We start from the raw sequence: 16,074 nt of genomic DNA on the forward strand, positions 1-16,074 counted from the left end.
TCTTCGTGATGGATACACCCCTTGTAACATAACACCCTTCTTCATGTCTTTGGTTTAAAATTCAGTTTGCCTGATATAAGTATGGCTACTCCAGCTTTCTTTTGACATCCAGTAGAATATATGGTTCTAAAATCCCTCAATTTCAATCTGCAAGTGTCATCAAGTCTAAAATGAGTCTCTTGTAGGAAGCACACAGATGGATTTTATTTTATTTTATTTATCTATTCTGATACCCTATGTCTCTTGATAGGGTCATTTGGTCCATTTTTATTCAGAGTGATTATTGAAAGATATGGATTTAGTGTCATTGTGTTATCTGTTGCTTTTGTGCTTGTGGTGATGTCTCTGGTCCTTCGTAGTATTTTCTGCTTTCAACTCACAGAGGCCCCCTTAGGATCTGTTGGAGGACTGGCTTACCGTTTACAAAAACAAACCCTTTCGTTTTTGTTAGTCTGGGAAAGCCTTTATCTGTCCTTCTACAGCTGCATATTTTCCTATTCAGCACATTGAATATTTCATGCCACTCCCTTCTGGAAGTTTCAGGGGACAGGTCTGCTACTACCCTTATGTGTTTACCCTTGTAGGTTAAGGCCCATAGCTGCTTTCAGAATTCTCTCTTTATCTTTGTACTTTTCCAGTTTCAATATGGTATGTCATAGTGCTGACTTGCTCTTGTTGATTTTGAAGGGAGTTCTCTGTGCCTCCCGGACTTAGATGTCTGCTTCCTTCCCCAGATTAGCTAAGTTATCAGCTATAATTTATTCAAATAAACCTTCTGCCCCTTTCTCTCTCTCTTCTTCTTCTGGAATTCCTATGATACAGATATTATTACATTTCACTGAATCATTTAGGTCTCTACTTCTCCCCTTGTGGTCTAGTAATTTCCTATTCCTCTTCTTCTCAACTTCATCATTTTCCATAATTTTATCCTCTATTTCACCTATTTTTCCCTCTGCTTCATCTTTGCTGTCTTCCATCTTTGCTGTCACTGCATCTAGTTTATTTTGCATCTCATTTACAACATTTCTTAATTCATTACGACTATTTCTTAGGTCCTTGACCTCTGCAGCGGTAGATTCTCTACAGTCTTCCAAGATTTTCTCAAGCCCAGCTATTAGTCTTATGACTATTATTCTAAATTCATGTTTAGGTATTTGTTTATATCTGTTTTGAGCAATTCTATGGCTGTCATTTCTTCTGAGAATTATTCCATTTCTTCATTTGGCTAGCTTTCTGTCTCTTACATATTTTAATAGCTTGTTATGTGTCCTGTACCTGTGAGTACTATTATATGAAAAAGGGACCATACACTGTCCAGGGCCTGGAACTTCAGGAAGTATTTTTGGAGTGTGTGGCATGCACTCTCTTGTTGCATCTCTGGTTGTTTTATCTTACTGCTCATAGTGGTGGTTTGGACCTTCAACCAGGTGTGCTTTGATTTTTACATTGAAATAACCCTGGAAAAAAGGAAAAAGGAGGGAGTGAAAGAAGCCTTATCCCATACAAGGAGAGAAATGACAGGGGCGGTGGAAAAAAAAAAAAGAGCAGACAGAGAATCCAAAAAAAAATTATAAAGCTTAATCCAGAGAGAGAGACAGAGAGGAAAATAAGGAAGGAGATACATTATTATAAAAACATGGAGGGAGATAAAACAGAAGAGACTCATAAACATGGAGAACAAACTGAAGGTTGCTGGAGTGGTTGTGGGAGGGGGGCGATGGGCAAAATGGGTACGGGGCATTGAGGAATCTACTCCTGAAATCATTGTTTCACTATATGCTAACTAACTTGGATATACATTTTAAAAAATTAAAAATAAAATTAAAAAAAGGATACAGAAAAGGCTTAAAAGGAATAGAGAAAAAAATCAGTGATTAAACAAACAACCAGAACCCAGAAAGAAAGAAAGAAAGAAAAGAAAAGAAAAGAAAAGAAAAGAAAAGAAAAGAAAAGAAAAGAAAAGAAAAATAATTGATCAAAAATCAAATCAGGAACTATGAGCCTGATTCTAAAGGAAAGAGGGGGGAAAAAAAGGAGGAGGGTAGAAGGAAAAGGAAGGGAAAAGAGAAGAAAAGAGAAAAAAATAATAATGATAAAACAAAAACAAAATCAAAACAGACTAACCTACAAAGCCACAGTACAGTTGTCTGTTAGTGCCTGGAACCAGTGGCTGTGTTGGTCTGGAGGAGAGTGTATGCTCAAATTTTAACATGAAATACTATGAATTCAATGAAGGAGAGCTGTATACAATGAAGTGAAAATTTCAAAAAAAAGATACATTTTAAATAAAATTATTGTTAAATAACATGTCTGATAAAACCTTATTTATGAAGATCACTTGAGTTTATGAAATTCAAGATATTTATATAATAGGATATGTATTAAATTGTTGACAATACACTTTTGGAGAAGAGTGTAGAATCACGATTAAGGAGAGGTAAATAAGTCTTCAATCTATTTTTATACCTTTATATTGTTTGACTAGTTTTATAATATTAATAAATCAGGCTATTTCTGAGATTAATAAAATATGTTGAAAGAATAAATACAGTTATAGGTGACAATAAATTCTGCTAGAAAATATATAATAGGCACATTAAGTGTAGGCATTCAATGTTTTCAGCTAAGAAATCCAGTTGGTAATCATCACCTTATCTATCTAAATTCAGAACAAATGGCTGATTCAGGTACTTTTCAAAACTTACTCAATTTGTGTGACATCATCTAGCCATGCTGACAGACTGACTATGACTTTTCCAATAGGTGTTTTGTTATGGTGCCAAGGAAACTTTTTTCCACATTCCCAATTAATGATCCATATAATTCAGATCCAGTAAAGACTGGATTTCTGAATGCACAATGAGCCCAACTGTCTATTTCCACAGGTTACCAAATGTACCTTCTAAACCTATGGTAGGAATAAAAAAGAAAGACTCGGTGATGCATCAAAGAAGGAAACAAATTCCCACATATCTCCCATGTACAAAGTTGTTTGTTTGTCTGTTTGTTTTCCCCTGTCAGTGCTAACAGGAGCATCCTCTGACACTCAGCTCTCACCTGAAATTTTGTTGAGACATGCAGGAAGAGACAGAAAGTGTAGGAAAATGGGGAAAGGAAGAAAGAAATTGTAACTCAAAAAAGGTAAAATAAAAAACGAGAATTAAAGGACATGAGAAATCTAGCCCAATTGTAAGCATGTGTGATGCACAGAAGAGAAAATATAAAAGTTCAGACAGAGAATGTGGTAATTTCAAGCACAGCACAGATATCACAAAAGCATTTTCCACAAATAATGTAAGAAGGGAGGCCTGTAATCCAGTTAGCCCAAATTATGTTTTTGGCAGAAACCAGCTGAGAAAGCAGACCTCAGATGGGCTTTGTTAGGGGGCAGCATCCTCCTGAGATTCAAAGGCCCAGGTGGAGACTGTTGCGGATAGACAATAACCCACTATGGCTAATTTCAGGCGGCCAATAATTTAACTGTCATTTGGTAAACATCCTGGAAATTTAACAATAAGCCCTTGCAAACCAGTATGTGCTGGATCCAGCATACCATTGGGGTAGGTGAAAAGTCCTACATACCCAAGTGACCCAGGCAGAAGGTACTATTGAAGTTGAAATTCAATGAGGAATATTTAAGAGGCTGCTGCCTGTTAACACAGCTGTGTAGACAAAAATCAATTCTATATCTACCTACTTGAAAGAGCGTGATATGCAAATATTTTCTCTGTTAATTTCTTTAACATTCCATAGGAGAGTGCAGAGAAGCTTCTAGACCCTTAGTGCTAAGTGCAAATTGCTGTGATGGGCCTCTGCCACAAGGAGGCAACCGCAATGTCTGACCTGGGTCAGGAAACCATGTAGGAAAGTCTCTGCATGATACTAAAATAATATGAATAGTTGCATACTTTGAATGTATCATATACAAATGGTAGTATATATAAAATTTAAACCAGTCCTTCATGCTGTCAGTATAGTAGACATTTTACCTTCTATATTTAAATATATAATATAAATATTTAAGTAATCCCAAATTCAGCACTTGGTTGACACTGCACTGAATCAGCCTAGCATCTGGTCAAGCCACTGAATGTTTTTATTTTATTGCTTTGAATAGGCCTTTTACTGACGATCCAGTAACCATTCCCTGAGTTTCTCCCAATCTAACTCCCAACCTGAGTAATTGACTCAGTACAAGAAGACTTTCAATTTAAGTGAAGAATAGGGCTACCCTTTTCCCTTGGTTAAGGGCAACTTTTCAGTGTTGTAACCCTGCTGAAATATAACTTTATTTTAACCATTTTTCCCCTGGATTTCTTGATATTTTATGTCATGAGATTTCCTACTCAAATATTCTGGCCAATATTTATTTGAGCATTTGAGATATTTTAACTTGAGAGTTTCCTAAGGTAATTGCTTATATGTCCCTTGTCAATTTTCTCTCTGGATATTACATAAAACAACTACCACAGAAAAGGAATAAAGATGAGGAGAAAAGGAAGTCAGGTCGATATAAATAACAGCAACAATATGATGTCCTTACTTAATTTGGAAAGAAAAAGGTAGAGCTACAGAGAGTTCAGTAAAATAGTTAATTTTATCTTTACAAAAGGCTACCTGCCACAAAGAAGGAAAAAATTTAGAAATACTAGTGTAGGGGCGCCTGGGTGGCGCAGTCGGTTAAGCGTCCGACTTCAGCCAGGTCACGATCTCGCGGTCCGTGAGTTCGAGCCCCGCGTCAGGCTCTGGGCTGATGGCTCGGAGCCTGGAGCCTGTTTCCTATTCTGTGTCTCCCTCTCTCTCTGCCCCTCCCCCGTTCATGCTCTGTCTCTCTCTGTCCCAAAAATAAATAAAAAATGTTGAAAAAAAAAAATTAAAAAAAAAAAAAAAAAAAGAAATACTAGTGTAAACTATTATATAATAATATACTCATAAAAATGTGTTAAAGTTTTGCCTAATTCATGGTATGTTTGGGAAACAATTCAATTTGAAAGTTGTGGATAAAAAATGAATTATATGAATTTTAAATAAAACTACAAATATCTATATTTTTATTAATATAGTTTAATTATGGTAACTTTTTTATAGATTCACTTGAATTTTGAATAATTTCAATTATTTTGTATCCATGAATATTAAACCATTGATTCCTAATCAAAGATATGAAATATTGTGTTTTTAAGTTAACTTCAAAATGTGAAAGATGCAATAACACATTGCAGAAAATGAAAAAAATGCATGGAAGCTTTTGATTAGAGCTTTCAATTTCCCTATAAAAATACAGATATCAAATACTTTCAAAGCAATATTTTGATTAATGGGCAAAAATTAAAAATTTTCAATACTAAGGAAATTGTGTGAACCAACAGTATACTATTGATATCTAATGAAAAAAAATATTTATCAAAGCTAGAGATTTCATACTAGTGATTAACCAGTAATGTTGTAATGTACAGGTGAAATAGTGTTCTTTATGTTATTATATCAAACATTTTTTTTAGCGTTAATTTATTTTTGAGAAAGAGAGAAAGAGACGGAGCATGAACAGGGGAGGGGCAGAGAGAGAGGGAGACACAGAATCTGAAGCAGGCTCCAGGCTCTGAGCTGTCAGCACAGAGACCGACACGGCACTCAAACCCACAAACTGAGTTCATGACCTGAGCCAAAATCGGACACTTAACTGACTGAGCCACCTAGACGCCCCAATGTTGTTAAAGATTAATTATCATCCACACCTACTTTACCTGAAACTTTTGAGTTAGGACACATAAAAAGAAAAAACAAAAAGGATGATTCGGTGATTTTATTCTGCAGGTGAGATGTTTACAAAACATGTCCAAAACTGTTTGATACTTCATCCTTCCAGAGGTGGGAATTATATCCCTTAATCTGGAGTATGGGGTGGATTTACTGCCTTAATTCTAATAGAATATGGTGGAAGTGATGGGATATGTCACTGTCAAGGTTAGATTATAAAAAGACTAAAGTTTCCATCTTGAGGAGTGTGCACTTCTTTCAGATCATTCTTTCTAGGAGAAGTCAGTCACCACCTTGTGAAGACATTAAGGCAAAGATGTGGGGAGGAAACCACACCCAAGAGCCAGGAGAATCTGAAGCCAGCCAACAAGTGATCTTGGATGCAGTTTCTCCAGGCCTTATTAAGCATTGAGATAACTGCAACCACAGCTGAGAGGTTGCTCTCAGATTCTTGAGTCACAGAAACCATAGAGAAATGTTTATTTTCTAATCTACCTAATTTGGGAGAGGGGTGAGCATCTGTACTTTCCAGGTCAGTAGGAATCAAAGTATAGCACTGCTGTTTAGCATAGTTGGTGGGCCATGTTTGATGGGTTAGTACAGAGAACCACTAAGTACCTGGTTATTTACAGGATTTTGTCAAATAAAAAATCAGGCAAAGAAGGTTAAATATGCATGCATTGGTATGTTATTTTGTATATGATGGCTTAATACAAATAATTTCTGAGGATGTAAATTAGTGACTTAAGACAAAGAACAGAAATGAGCCCTGTAACCAAATTCTTATTTTTAATTAGACCCATGATGACAAACTGCAGAACAGGCAATTGAAGGCCAAGGGTAATACACTGGATTAGACAACAAAGAGAATTATTATGTGAAAGATGTAGACAAAGCACTTGGAATGTATTACATGCTCAGAAAGAAAGCAAGGTGGTTGACTATCCACACTATCCACATTATTTTTTCTAACTTTAAAATATATCTCAAAAACTTCCATCTCTGAAATACAAATCCTCCTCTTTTAGATAGCAACAAAGTATTTACTCAAAGGTTTTATTTAACCAATATCCTATTGTTGAATAATTTAGTTGATTTTTAAAGTATTTTGCCATTACAAACAATACTGCAAAGTTCCTTCTTGAACATTTAACTTTTGTGAATATATTCATTAGGCAAATTCCCTGCTGGGATATTGCTGTGATCAAAAATACACATTTCATAATATTCAATGCATATTATCAAGATGCCACACAGAGAGATTCTCCATGGTTTTGCCATCACTTATTATCAAAACTTTGCCAATCTGACAGATGAAACCTACTTTAATCTGTATTTAATTATCAGTGGAACTTAGTATTTTCTTTGTGTGTATTACCCACTGGAATATCTTTTTCTATAAAGCTCCTGGTCATTTCATTGTGCATTTATGCTACTGGATTATTTACTTTTACCATACCAAGTTATGAGATTTTGGTGTTATGAGCTATTAACTGAGTTTCTTGTCAGTTTTTAGCTTTGGGTAGTTTTTAAATTTGTTTTGTTTTCTATGCAAAGTTTGTTTTATTTTTTTTTAACTTGTCTGCATTTTAGTTGAATTGATCAGTCTTTTCCAAAATTTTTTCTGAGTCTTGGTGTCTTGCTTAGAAGAAATTTCCAGACTTTGAGATTATAAATAAATAATGAGAGAGATGGGATAGAGTTACTAAGACTAGAAATCCAGGCCTGAATATATCTCATGAATAGAAGTGGACTATCTAATCTCGATCTAAGTAAATTTTATTGTTCCCAACCACAAGAAGCTTAAGAAACTTTCTGTAGAACCTGAACACTATACCCTGAGCAGCCAGTGAGCACCATCCATCTGCAGTGCCACTGAGTGTGTCAGCAGCTCCATAGCCGCTGACTGAGGACTTTTCATTATCAGTTGCTCAGCAATTACTCAATAGGTCTGGTGATTATCACTGGCCTAAGATTTTACTCCATCTTGCTAAATTATTCTTCTTATAAAAAACTGTTAAAAAATAGCTCAGGAAACTCAAATTTTCCCCAAATTAATGGTAGGGCAACGGATATCTAGAGAAACAAAAGTGTTATAAAGTATTATACAGTAAAGTGCTTCATTTTGTAAGACTAAGGGAAACCAGCATATGGCATTCAGATGAAATCAGCATATAGTGGAACACACACTCTTTTCATATACTATTATAAAATGTTTTTTGTTAAAATTATTACTTCCTGTATTTTCTATATTCATTCAGACTTCTCTTTGTCAACTTTTTTCATTTTATTTATTATGCATCAGTTATTGCTTAAAATTAAAAAAAAATGTTTAATGTTTGTTTATTTTTGAGAGAGAGAGAGAGACAGGGAGAGAGAGGGAGAGAGAAAAGAGGGGCAGAGAGAGAGGGAAACACAGAATCTGAAGCAGGCTCCAGGCTCTGAGCTGTCAGCACACAGCCCAATGCAGGGCTCAAACTCATGGACCACGAGATCACAACCTGAGCCGAAGTCAGATGCTTAACCAACAGAGCCATCTAGGCGCCCCTTTTATGCATCACTTATTATTCACTTAGTATTATTATCATCATCAATAATGTTTTTCTTTTCCCATGTTGTTCTCAAGCTCTGAGTGGTGTGTCTATAAGTCTCACTCCAGCCTTTCTCTTCCTTATTTTCCTTCTTTCCTCCCTCCCTCCCTTCCTTTCTTTCCTTCTTCATTTCTTCCTCCTTTTCCTTCTTCCTCCTTTTCCTTTGCTCTGATTTTTTCTTCCAAGACAATATTAAAGTGTCTGCTATAGAACAGAGCCTAATAGCACACAGTAAAATATCAAGTTTAACACACATGATAAAAGTTTATATTTCAGTCTAAGGCTCAGTATTCTGAGCCTTAAATATTCTACCCAATATTTAATATGAGAAAGAATGGTATAATAGAAGGATAATGGATTTTTTAGACAAAGTTAATCTCTCAGAGTCTGTCTTTGTATTACAACAACCTCTAGACATTAGGTGAAAATTAAATAAGATCATCTTATAATAAACTGATAGCATTTTTGAGAATTCAAATATTCTGATTCATAGTTCTAAACTTGTGTTGTAAAACACAATAGTCTAAAAGCAAATCTAAATGAATCCCAATGTTATTTTGTTTCATTAAATTTCATAGGCCCAAATTACAGACAATATAAAAATTTTCTTATTTAAAATAACAAGTGATATATTGCTTTAAATAGTGGTATTTTCTAGATAAAACAGTAAAATATGCCTAATCTTTAAAATAATGATTGAGACTGGGGCACCTGGGTGGTTCAACCAGTTGAGCATCCGACTTCAGCTCAGGTCATGACCTTGCAGGTTGTGAATTCGAGCTCCGCATCGGGCTCTGTGCTGACAGCTCAGAGCCTGGAGCCTGCTTCAGATTCTGTCTGTCTGTCTGTCTGTCTTTCTGTTTGTCTGTCTGTCTCTCTACCCCTTCCCTGTTCACACAATATCTCTTTAAAAGAATAAACATTAAATTTTTTTTAAATAATGATTGAGACTGATTTTTAAAAGGTATGCATATGATATATACAGAATGATACAAAATTTCCACATGTATTTAATTCAAAAGTGAACATTTATCTCAATTTTATGTTATACTGATGTTGTAATTCAATTATTTTTCTAGATAATTGTATGTACATTAAAATTTTTAAAAATCCAAGTACCCTCAGTTCCAGAAAAACAAACAAAAATATTAGTTCAGAGAAAATGTAATAATTCCTTTTAAAATGGATAAAATTATCTTTGCAATTTTAAATAGTGAGGAGATAAATTTATCTTCATTTTCAGCAATTTCATTATTAAGCCTATTTGTGAAAAGGATGATATATAAACATTACCAAATGAATCCACTGAAACCTCCCTCTTTTTTTCTTTTAATATGAAATTTATTGTCAAATTGGTTTCCATACAACACCCAGCGTGAAACCTCTCTTGACACATTGGTAATTGAGTAACTTCTCCAAGTTGTGAATTATGAACCTTGGTCCTTAATAAGCACTTACTAGACAAAGACAAGGAAAAGCCATAGTTCAAGTTTAAAACACATGTACACCAGCTTTCGTATCTTAATCTGAGGATGGAATGAGATGGCAATGACATTTGAATGAGAGTGCCTTTGTCTAATATTATTTAACTTAAGCCATAACCTCTGGAAGAAATTACTAGCCTCATTTTTCATGTGAGGAAAATAAAGTAAAAGAATTTACTAAAGCCAGTTTTTCCAGCTGCTTTCCAAAACCTTTACAATACTGACCCAATTACTACCTAGTTCTTTACATATGTTCTTTTTGATGGCAATCTTCATGACAGGCTGAGATTATGAGTGGATATAGATGTAGAATTTGCAAAGTTCTTTTCTCTTATTCACAGAGAGTTGTACAAATACGAGAAAGAAAGAGTATGTTTTAACATTATAACATTTGACAAGTAACATTTAGATAATTTGGAGAATTATAAATGGCAATATTTAAGGACCACATTTGTATTCCATTTGTTTTATATTTTAAGTTTTTATTCTACTTCGTTAGTTAACATGCAGTGTTATATTAGTTTCAGATGTACAGTCATTCACCACTTCCATACATCACCCAGTGCTCATCCCAAGTGCACTCCTGAATCTCCACCGCCTATTTAACACATCCCCCCACCCACTTCCCCTCTAGTAACAATCGGTTTGTTCTCTATAATTAAGAGTCTGTTTCTTGGTTTGTCACTCTCTCTATTTTCCCTTTGCCCATTGTGTTGTTTCTTAAATTCTACATATAAGTAACATCACGTATTTGTCTTTCTCTGACTGACTTATTTTGGTTAGCATTATACTCTCTAACTCCATCCATGTTGTTACAAATGGGAAGATTTCATTCTCTCTTATGGCTGAATAATATCATTCCATTATATTTATATACCACATCCATTCATCAATTGGTGGACACTTGACTTGCTTCCATAATTTGGCTGTTGTAAATAATGCTGCTATAAACATAGGGGTTCATGTGTCCTTTGGATTTAGTGTTTTTGTATTATAGGGTAAATACCCAGTAGTGTGATTTCTGGATCACAGGGAAGTTGTACTTTCAACTTTGTGAAGAATCTCCATTCTGTTTTCCACATCCACATCAGCGGCACTCATTTGCATTCCCACCAACAGTGCAAAAAGTTCCTTTTTCCACCCTCGCCAATGCTTGTTGTTTCTTGTGTTTTTTTTTTTTTTTATTGTAGCCATTCTGACAGGTGTGAGAGGATATCTTGTAGTTTTGATTTTCATTTCCCTGATGGTAAGTGATGATGAGAGTGTTGATTGTTTCCTTCGCTGTGTAGAAGCTTTTTATTTTGATGAAGTCCCAATAGTTTATTTTTGCTTTTTCTTTCCCTTGACTCAGGAGACATATCTAGAAAAAAGGTGCTATGGCCCATGTCAAAAAAGTTACCTCCTGGGGTGCCTGGGTGGCTCAGTCAGTTAAGTGGCCGACTTTGGGTCAGGTCATGATCTCGCGGTCCGTGAGTTTGAGCCCCGCGTCGGGCTCTGTGCTGACAGCTCTGAGCCTGGAGCCTGTTTCAGATTCTGTGTCTCCCTCTCTCTCTCTCTGACCCTCCCCCGTTCATGCTCTGTCTCTGTCTCAAAAATAAATAAAATGTTAAAAAAATTAAAAAAAAACAACAAAAACCAAAAAAGTTACCTCCTGTGGCCTCTTCTAGGATTTTATGGTTTCAGGTCTCACATTTAGATTTTTAATCTATTTTTTAAAAATTTTATCTATTTGTTTTGAGAGAGAGAGGGAGAGAGTGCACACAAGCACGAGCAGGGGAGGGGCAGACAGAGTGGGAGACAGTGAGAATCCCAAGCAGGCTCCTCACTGTCAGCACAGAGCCCAATGCAGGACTCGAACTCACAAACCGTGAGATCATGATCTGAGCTGAAGTTGGAAGCTTAACTGACTGAGCCACCCAGGCACCCCAATATTTAATCCATTTTGAACTTATTTTTGTGTATGGTGGTCCACTTTCATTTGTTTGCATGTTGCTATATTCCATGTTAAAAAAAAAAAAAAAAACTGTTCTATTTGATCCAGTATTTCCACTTCTGGAAATTTATTCTTCTAAAGGCAATTAAGATATGAAAATAAAAGATCAAGATACCTATTAGACCCATTAGAGCTATATTTGGAAATTCCTAAATATACAACATTAAAAGAATTGTTAAGTAAGAAAGAGTACTTATAGAATATTGTGTAACTCTTTATAATAATTAATAAACATATTAATATGGAAATGAGATTCTGTATTGTAAGAAGTAGGATGTACAGTGACTTTTCTGCTTTGTACCATTTTGTGATCCCTCAATTTTCTATAATGGAAATTTTTTACTTTAAATTTTTTTTTTTTTCAACATTTTTTATTTATTTTTGGGACAGAGAGAGACAGAGCATGAACGGGGGAGGGGCAGAGAGAGAGGGAGACACAGAATCGGAAACAGGCTCCAGGCTCCGAGCCATCAGCCCAGAGCCTGACGCGGGGCTCGAACTCACGGACCGCGAGATCGTGACCTGGCTGAAGTCGGACGCTTAACCGACTGCGCCACCCAGGCGCCCCTGAAATTTTTTACTTTAAAAACCAGAACTTTTAAATTTTAAGTAAAAGAAAGTAAGCTTCTCTTTTCCTTTATTTTGTAGAGTGTATAAGATGTTCAGAAATTAGAAAATAATAAAATTTAACCATCTTTATTATCATTCACAGATACAAACCCTCTCTGAATTGTTATATTCAGATCATAGGCAGTGCTATTTTTCCTATAATTTGCAAATAAATCAAAAGTAATTCATCACTATAAAGTTTACTCTGGTTTAATGGTTGAGAATTCTGTTTCAGAATATATTTTCTCATAGTATAGCACACTCATAATTGAAGAGATTCTTTTAAAAAAGATTCCAAGGGAATACTCGTTAGTTTAAAACATGGATAAATGTTTTAGTAAAACTCCATTCCACCAAAATGATATATTAAGATAAATAAAAACTGTGATGACTGTGACTGGATTTGGAAATTCCACATCAGCATATTTTGTAATCCCTAATATAAACAGATATGCACACACACACACACATGCACAAATACACAGTATTCTATTTGTTTTCTTATTTGCCCATGGCACTGTCATTTTTTTTCTTTCTTAAAGGAAGACTATGTCATTCATATTTTCCTGTTTAATTTTTAATCTGTTATTTTTCTGTATTTGAAACAAAATTGGGCTATAATGTGTGAGCTTAAAATACCTGTTTGATCAGAGATCCATAAATTTCCAAATTTAGAATTTTTTAAAAAATTTTTAAAGTTTATTTATTTATTTAGAGAGAGATTTAGATTGTGACCGGGGGAGAGGCAGAGACAGAGGGAGAGAGAGAATCCTAATCTCGATCGCACAAACCATGAGATCATGACCTGAGTGGAAAAGAGGAGTCAGACGCTAAACTGACTGAGCTACCCAGGTACCCCTCAAATTTGGAAATCTTAAATCAAACATATAAGTCACTGGAAATAGCTGCAGATGTTTATGATGTCTACAAGACAGCTGTGGAATTAGGGATGTAGGTATATAGAGAAATTAGGAGAGGTTTCTCACTGACACTATTTTCAGTGCTATTTTAAATTCAAAGTCAACAATTTATTTTCAAAGGAACAGGGACACCTGGGTGGTTCAGTCGGTTAAGTGTATAACTCTTGTTTCAGCTCAGGTCATGAACTCATGGTCTGTGAGTTCAAGCCCCACATCAGGCTCCTCGTTAACAGCACGGAGCCTGTTTGGAGTTCTCTTTCCCTCTCTCTCTTCCCTACCCCTGCTCGTGCTCTCTCTCAAAACAAATGAAGAAAGTTTAAAAAAATAAATTAGAAGAAAATTGACTATCAACATGGGAAATTGTGGCAAATGGAATTCAAACCCCCCCCTTTTTTTTTTAATGTGCAGAAACTGTTAATCAGCTTTACAGAGATATGATTGACATATGATCAAATGTATCCATTTTAGGTGTACAGTTTTGAGAGTTTTTTCAAATGTATAGTACTGATAATCCTATCATAATCAAGATATATGATATTTCCATAAGGCTACAGGTTTCCCTGTGCTCCCTCCCTGTCAATCCCCCCCTGCTCCAAGCCCCATGCATGCAATGAACTGCTTTCTGTGACTATGAAGTCTGTCTTTTCTGGAGGTTCATATCATTGAATTATATAGTACATATTCCTTTGTATTTGGCTTCTTTCCTTCAGCATAATGATGTGGGATTCATCCATGTTGTGTGTAGTTCAATCATTTTCTTTGCTGACTGGTATTCATTCGTATGACTCTAGCAGATTTGGTTTCTCCATTTACTATTGATAGACTTTCCATTTTTTTGTCCATTATAAATAAAGCTGCTATGAATATTTACATAGAAGTTTTTCTATGAATATAGCTATTTATTGTCTTGGGAAAATTTAACTTGGGTTACAAAGAGCGTGGGTTTAACTACAGGAAAAACTGCTAAATAGGTTTGCAAACTGCTTGTATGTACCATTTTACATTACCACAAGCAATGTATGAGAGTCCAGTTACTATACATCCTGATCAACACATTTTAGGCATTCTAGTGAAGGTGTTATCATACCTCACTGTAGTTTAAATTTGCATTCCCCTGAAGACTAATGATATTGAGCACTTTTCTAAGTCCTTACTTGTAAATCTTCTTCTGTGAAATGTCTGTTAGTCTTTTACCTATTTTTAAGATGATTAGACCTTTTATTATTGAGTTGTAAGAGTTGTTTATATATTCTAGATCTAAGTCATTTCTCAGATGTTTGTATTGTAAATATTTCCTCCCAGTTACTTGATTCCATTTTCTTTTTTTTTCTTTTTTTTTTTTTCTTTTTTTTTCTTTTTTTTTCTTTTTTTTTCTTTTTTTTTATTTTTTTAATATATGAAATTTACTGTCAAATTGGTTTCCATACAACACCCAGTGCTCATCCCAAAAGGTGCCCTCCTCAATACCCATCACCCACCCTGCCCTCCCTCCCACCCCCCATCAACCCTCAGTTTGTTCTCAGTTTTTAACAGTCTCTTATGCTTTGGCTCTCTCCCACTCTAACCTCTTTTTTTTTTTTTTTCCCTTCCCCTCCCCCATGGGTTTCTGTTACGTTTCTCAGGATCCACATAAGAGTGAAACCATATGGTATCTGTCTTTCTCTGTATGGCTTATTTCACTTAGCATCAAACTCTCCAGTTCCATCCACGTTGCTACAAAAGGCCATATTTCATTCTTTCTCATTGCCACGTAGTATTCCATTGTGTATATAAACCACAATTTCTTTATCCATTCATCAGTTGATGGACATTTAGGCTCTTTCCATAATTTGGCGATTGTTGAGAGTGCTGCTATAAACATTGGGGTACAAGTGCCCCTATGCATCAGTACTCCTGTATCCCTTGGATAAATTCCTAGCAGTGCTATTGCTGGGTCATAGGGTAGGTCTATTTTTAATTTTCTGAGGAACCTCCACACTGCTTTCCAGAGCGGCTGCACCAATTTGCATTCCCACCAACAGTGCAAGAGGGTTCCCGTCTCTCCACATCCTCTCCAGCATCTATAGTCTCCTGATTTCTTCATTTTGGCCACTCTGACTGGCGTGAGGTGGTATCTGAGTGTGGTTTTGATTTGTATTTCCCTGATGAGGAGCGACGTTGAACATCTTTTCATGTGCCTGTTGGCCATCCGGATGTCTTCTTTAGAGAAGTGTCTATTCATGTTTTCTGCCCATTTCTTCACTGGGTTATTTGTTTTTCGGGTGTGGAGTTTGATGAGCTCTTTATAGATTTTGGATACTAGCCCTTTGTCCGATGTGTCATTTGCAAATATCTTTTCCCATTCCGTTGGTTGCCTTTTAGTTTTGTTGGTTGTTTCCTTTGCTGTGCAGAAGCTTTTTATCTTCATAAGGTCCCAGTAATTCACTTTTGCTTTTAATTCCCTTGCCTTTGGGGATGTGCCGAGTAAGAGATTGCTACGGCTGAGGTCAGAGAGGTCTTTTCCTGCTTTCTCCTCTAAGGTTTTGATGGTTTCCTGTCTCACATTCAGGTCCTTTATCCATTTTGAGTTTATTTTTGTGAATGGTGTGAGAAAGTGGTCTAGTTTCAACCTTCTGCATGTTGCTGTCCAGTTCTCCCAGCACCATTTGTTAAAGAGACTGTCTTTTTTCCATTGGATGTTCTTTCCTGCTTTGTCAAAAATGAGTTGGCCATACGTTTGT

Source organism: Neofelis nebulosa, chromosome 4, assembly GCF_028018385.1.
Source record: "Neofelis nebulosa isolate mNeoNeb1 chromosome 4, mNeoNeb1.pri, whole genome shotgun sequence".
Taxonomy (NCBI): Eukaryota; Metazoa; Chordata; class Mammalia; order Carnivora; family Felidae; genus Neofelis; species Neofelis nebulosa.